The sequence below is a fragment of the Peromyscus maniculatus genome, chromosome X (assembly GCF_049852395.1).
Source record: "Peromyscus maniculatus bairdii isolate BWxNUB_F1_BW_parent chromosome X, HU_Pman_BW_mat_3.1, whole genome shotgun sequence".
NCBI lineage: Eukaryota > Metazoa > Chordata > Mammalia > Rodentia > Cricetidae > Peromyscus > Peromyscus maniculatus.
Genome location: NC_134875.1, coordinates 121,885,421 through 121,891,420, shown reverse-complemented (window position 1 = coordinate 121,891,420; position 6,000 = coordinate 121,885,421).

The window sequence follows — 6,000 nt, the reverse complement described above, 5'->3', positions numbered from 1 at the left end:
TTCAGTTTGTTTATATGGTGTATTATATTGACAGATTTTCATATGTTGAGCCACCCCTGCATTTCTGGGATTAAGTCTACTTGATCATGGTGGATGACTTTTTTTTAATGTGTTCTTGGATTCAGTTTGCCAGTATTTTATTAAGTATGTTTGCATCAATGTTCATGGGGGACTTTGGTCTGTAATTCTCTTTCTTTGCTGTGTCTTTGTGTGGTTTGTGTATCAGGGTAACTGTAGCCTCATAAAAAGAGTTTGGCAATGTTCCTTCTGTTTCTATTGTGTGGAACAATTTGAAGAGTATTGGTATTAGCTCTTCTTTGAAATTTTGGTAGAATTCTGTGCGGAAGCCATCTGGCACTGAGCTCTTTTTGGCTTTTTTTTTAATGACTGCTTCTATTTTCTTAGCGGTTATAGGTCTATTTAAATTGTTTATTCAGTCTTGATTTAATTTTGGTATGTGGTACCTATACAGAAAATTTTCCATTTCTTTTATATTTTCCAGTTTTGTGGAGTACAGGTTTTTAAAGTATGACCTAATTATTCACTGGATTTCTTCAGTGTCTGTTGTTATGTCTCCCTTTTCATTTCTGATTTTGTTAATTTGGATATTCTCTCTCTGCCTTTTGTTTAATTTGGATAAGGGTTTGTCTGTCTTGTTGATTTTTCTCAAAGAACCTACTCCTTGTTTCTTTGATTCTTTGTATTAGTCTCTTTGTTTCTATTTTATTGATTTCAGCCCTCAATTTCATTATTTCCTATAATCTACTCCTCCTGGGCAGGTTTGCTTCTTTTTGTTCTAGAGTTTTCAGGTGAGCTTTTGTTCTAGAGTTTTAAGCCACTAGTGTGAGATTTCTCAAAATTCTTTATGTGGGTACTTGGTGCTATGAATTTTCCTCTTAGCACTGCTTTCATGGTGTCCCGTAAGTTTGGGTATGTTGTGCATTCATTTTCATTGAATTCTAGGAAGTGTTTAATTTCTTTATTTCTTCTTTGACCCATTTGTGATTCAGTTGAGCACTGTTCAGTTTCCATGGGTGTGTAGGTTTTCTATAATTTGTGCTGTTGTTGAATTCTAACTTTATCCATGGTGATCTGATAAGATGCAGGGGCATATTCCCATTATTTGTATCTGTTGAGATTCGGTTTGTGACTGAGTATGTGGTCAATTTTAGAGAAGGTCCCATGCAGTGCTAAGAAAAAGGTATATTCTTTTGTGTTTGGGTGAAATGTTCTATAGAGGTTTGATAAGTTCATTTGAGTCATAGCATCTGTTAGCTCCATTATTTCTCTGTTAAGTTTCTGTCTGGCAGACTTGTCCATTGGTGAGAGTAGGGTGTTGAAGTCTCCCACTATTAGTGTGTTGGGTTTGATGTGTGATTTAAGCTTTAGTGATGTTTCTTTTACCAATGTGAGTGCCCTTGTATTTGGAGCAAAAATGTGCAGAATTGAGACCTCATCTTGATGGATTTTGCCTGTGATGCATATGAAATATCCTATTCCATCTCTTTTGATTAATTTTAGTTTGAAGTCCATTTTGTTACATGTTAGGATAGCTGCTTGCTTCTTAGGTCCATTTGACTGGAGAATCTTTTCCCAACCCTTTACTCTGAGATAATGTCTGTCTTTGAAGTTCAGGTGTGTTTCTTGTATGCAGGAGAAGGATCGTTCCTGTTTTCATATCCATTCTGTTAGACCGTGTGTTTTTATAGGTGAATTGAGTCCATTGTTATTGAGAGATATTAATGACCAGGGATTGTTGATTCTTGCTATTTTTTTGGTTTTGTTGTTGTTGTTGTTGTTGTTGGTGGTGGTGGTGGTGGTGGTGTGTGTGTGTGTGTGTGTGTGTGTGTGTGTGTTTCCCTTCTTTGGATTTGCTGGTGTGAGATTATCTATTGCCTGTGTTTTTGTGGGTGCAGCTAACTTCCTTGGGTTGGAATATTCCTTCAAGTACTTTCTGTAAGGTTGAATTTGTGGATAGGTATTGTTTAAAAATGGTTTTGTCATGGCATATCTTGTTTTCTCCATCTATGGTGATTGAAACTTTTGCTGGATCTAGTAGTCTAGGCTGGCATCTGTGGTCTCATTGTCTGCAAAATATCTGCCAAGGACCCTCTGGCTTTCAGAGTCTCCATTGAGAAGTGGGGTGTAATTCTTGTCTGCCTTTATATGTTACTTGGCCTCTTTCCTTTGCAGCTCTTAATATTCTTTCTTTATTCTGTATGTCTAGTGTTTTGATTGTTCTGTGGCCGGGGGACTGACTTTCTTTCTTTTTCTTTCTTTCTTTCTTTCTTTCTTTCTTTCTTTCTTTCTTTCTTTCTTTCTTTCTTTCTTTCTTTCTTTCTTTCTTTCTTTCTTTCTCTCTCTCTCTCTCTCTCTCTCTCTCTCTCTCTCTCTCTTTCTTTCTTTCTTTCTTCCAGGGGACTCTCTTTCTTTCTTTCTTTCTTTCTTCCTTTCTTCCTTCCTTCCTTCCTTCCTTCCTTCCTTCCTTCCTTCCTTCCTCCCTCCCTCCCTCCCTCCCTCCCTCCCTCCCTCCCTCCCTCCCTCCCTCCCTCCCTTCCTTCCTTCCTTCCTTCCTTCCTTCCTTCCTTCCTTCCTTCCTTCCTTCCTTCCTTTCTTTTTGTCCAGTCTATTTGGTGTTCTGTAAGCTCCTTTTATCTTTATAAGCATGTCCTTCTTTAGGTTGGGAAAATTTTCTTCTATGATTTTGTTGAGTATATTTTCTGTGCCATTGAGCTGGAATTCTTCTGCCTATAAGATCTGCTGGTGTTGCTGGAGAGGGCTGTTCACAAGGAGGCTTCTCATCTTCAAACTGGTGCAGGTGGTATTTATGTCTCTAGAGTCTCTTCTTCTAAATGGTAGAAATGGGGCCTGTGCCTCTAGGGGCTATTCTTCTAGGTGGTACTGGTGGTGCTTGTGCCTCTTGGGGCTGATGTTTTGTGGGGATGGTTGGCCAGGGTGTGAGTGGGCGGTGGGTGGGGCTGGGAGTGGGGTGAGGGTGAGGTGGGTGTGGAATGATGGGATTGGTAGATTTTGGCTGTGAGGTGGGTCTTATAAGTTACAGGGTCCAATGGGTGACAGCAGTAGTGTAGCAGGCTGCCCGCAGCACCCCATTTTCTTTAATTTAAACAAAAGTTTTGCTTAAGTTCAACTATTTTAAAGGGAAAATTCATTACCCAAAAATTCAGTGTATACTTTAAAAGCACAGGACAACATAAAATTTATAAATATTATATCAACTGCATGAATTATTAGAACAAATTGTTTCTTTTGCATACATTCTTGATTTTCTATTATAAAATATTTTCAGTTTTGAGAATTTTTTTTTTTTTTTTTTTTTTGGTTTTTCGAGACAGGGTTTCTCTGTGTAGCTTTGCGCCTTTCCTGGAACTCGCTTTGGAGACCAGGCTGGCCTCGAACTCACAGAGATCCGCCTGCCTCTGCCTCCCGAGTGCTGGGATTAAAGGCGTGCGCCACCACCGCCCGGCCAGTTTTGAGAATTTTATAAAATATATTTCAATCATATTAATTTCCCCTGCAATTACTCTTAGATTCTCTATTATTTCTCCCTTCCAATGTCATGCCCTCTTTTTTCCCCCTGAGTCAAACCCACTGAGTCCAATTAAAGCTACTCTATATGTACTTTGGGTGTGGGGTACTATGCTGAAGCTTGATCAAACTATCAGGGACCACATCCATAAAGAAAATTGATTCTTATCTAACAGCCATCAACTGTCACTAGCTCCTCAGGTAGGAGTGGGTACTCATGTGCCCTTCCCCCAACCATGCTGTAACGTTGACTGGTTTGTTCTTGTGCAGGCATCCACAGCTACTTGAGTTCACGAGTGTTGTGGTCCTATCATGTCCAGAAGACACTGTTTCACCCCAGCCCTCCCCACCTTTTGGCTTTTACTGTCTTTGTGCTCCTTTTTCCATGGTACACTTGTACTCTGATCACTTTTGAGTTTCTGTATTAACCATCACCCACTTCATGAAGAAGCTTCTCTGATGAGGTCTGAGAGTTTCAATAATCTGTGGATATAAAGATATGCATTTAGAAGGTAATTTAATACTATCTACACTTTGCAATATAGTAGTAGTATGTTCACTCCTAGTGCCTATAAATTCCCCAGCCATTGGTTCTTGGCCAGAGTCACAGTAAGAGACATATGTTTCTTTCTGTTAAATGGTCCTTAAATACAACCAGAGAAAAATTGGCTATCATAACATTCATGCAAATATTGCACCCATGGGCATATCTTGTCATGCTGGTCATTATTGTAGCTCATGGGGTTCACAGATAGATAAGACTGTTGGTGACTTTTCCTCTCCAGTAGCCTGCATTGTGCCTTCCAGCACTATGATAGCTAGACAGAAGGGAGGAAACTCACAGATCATTACCAGCTTGATTTAGTCCAAGGCATCTGACCAAAGCATGTGGCACCAGCAACAGGTTCTTACCATCAAGTTCTGGTATGAAAACTAAACTTCCTAAATACATATACAAATACAATAGCTTACATGAGGATAATGCTCTTCCTAGAAGCCATAAGTTGCCAAATGAAAACCTCAGTGCTAGGCATGGGATATCTCCCTTGAGTAATGGTCATGTGATACTAGCATTTCCTGCAAATTCTTGATTTTCTTTCTCTCTCTCTCTCTCTCTCTCTCTCTCTCTCTCTCTCTCTCTCTCTCTCTCTCTCCCTCTCTGCCTTCCTTCTTTCCTCCCTTTCTTTCCTCTTCCTCATTTAGAGAACATCTTACTATATAGCCCTGGCTGGCCTGAAGCTCACAACATATACCAGACTGGTCTTGAAATCACAGAGATCTACCTAGCTCTGTTTCCAAAGTGCTGGGATTAAAAATACAGGCCACCACAACGAGAAAAACCATGATTCTCGTGTGATTTGAAAACAAGCATGCTAATGTCAGGCTGTGGTCTTAACAAATTTTGGGTTTTTAAAAAAATCTTACTTTTTTCAGTGTCGTGATATATGTAAAAATGCTCAATAAAAGAAATCTGTGTTGTGCTGTTTTTCTAACTAACATTAGCTGTGATTAGCTTCATGAGTTGTGGGGGCCCATAGAGGTTTCCGAGTGGAGATCTGAGCTTGCTTTACCTAGCAGGGCTGAATTAGGGGATGGCTTGACCATGTGAATGGTTACCAGGTGTTTGGAAGGGTTTGCACATGGCTTTGCTAGGGAGAGGTCTTTTGTCCCGCCCCTTGGCATTCTTATCAAAAGCCATTTTGAAGAGACAGAAGGGTCTGTAGATATTAATCCAGGTCCTCCTAAAGCTATCCTGCATTTCTGTCTGTCTTCTCCACACTTTTTATCTAAATATTTCTTATCCCTCTCTCCTTAAGAGTACCCTGGGAAAAAGTGGGTGCCGACCTCCCACAATGATTCTACTTAAAATATGTTCTATTCAGGAGGGAACGTAAAATATTTACTGCTTTGTGCTCAATTTGATTATGTTAATGTATTAACTGTGAGAATATTTTTCTTTGTACTTTGTCCCTAGTATTGAATATATTTTGTGCATTTAACTCTTTATTGAACTATAATAGACATATAATAAAGTACATTTAAACTAATATTAATAGTCTGTAATTAGACTTGACATACGGACACCTGTGAAACTATCTCCACAAAAGAAAAGAAGTAACAAAATGAGAACTCATACGAAGATAACATTGGCATAGAAGACAGCTCAGTGAGTCATAGTGTCTACCATATAATCTGAATTCAAAGGCCAGATCTTAGGGCATGAGGAGAGAACCAATTCCCACAAAATCTCTTCTGATTTCCACACTTATTCTGTGGAATATTCATGCTCATACAAGCATAGGAGAGAGAGGGGGAGAGGTGGGAGAGAGAGAAAAATATATTCTTGTTCATACTGAGTACAATTACTATGTCATATATGATATATTGGGCTGGGGAGATGGCTCAGTCTGTAAAATGACTGCTACACAAGCAAGTGAATATGAGTTAGGGTCC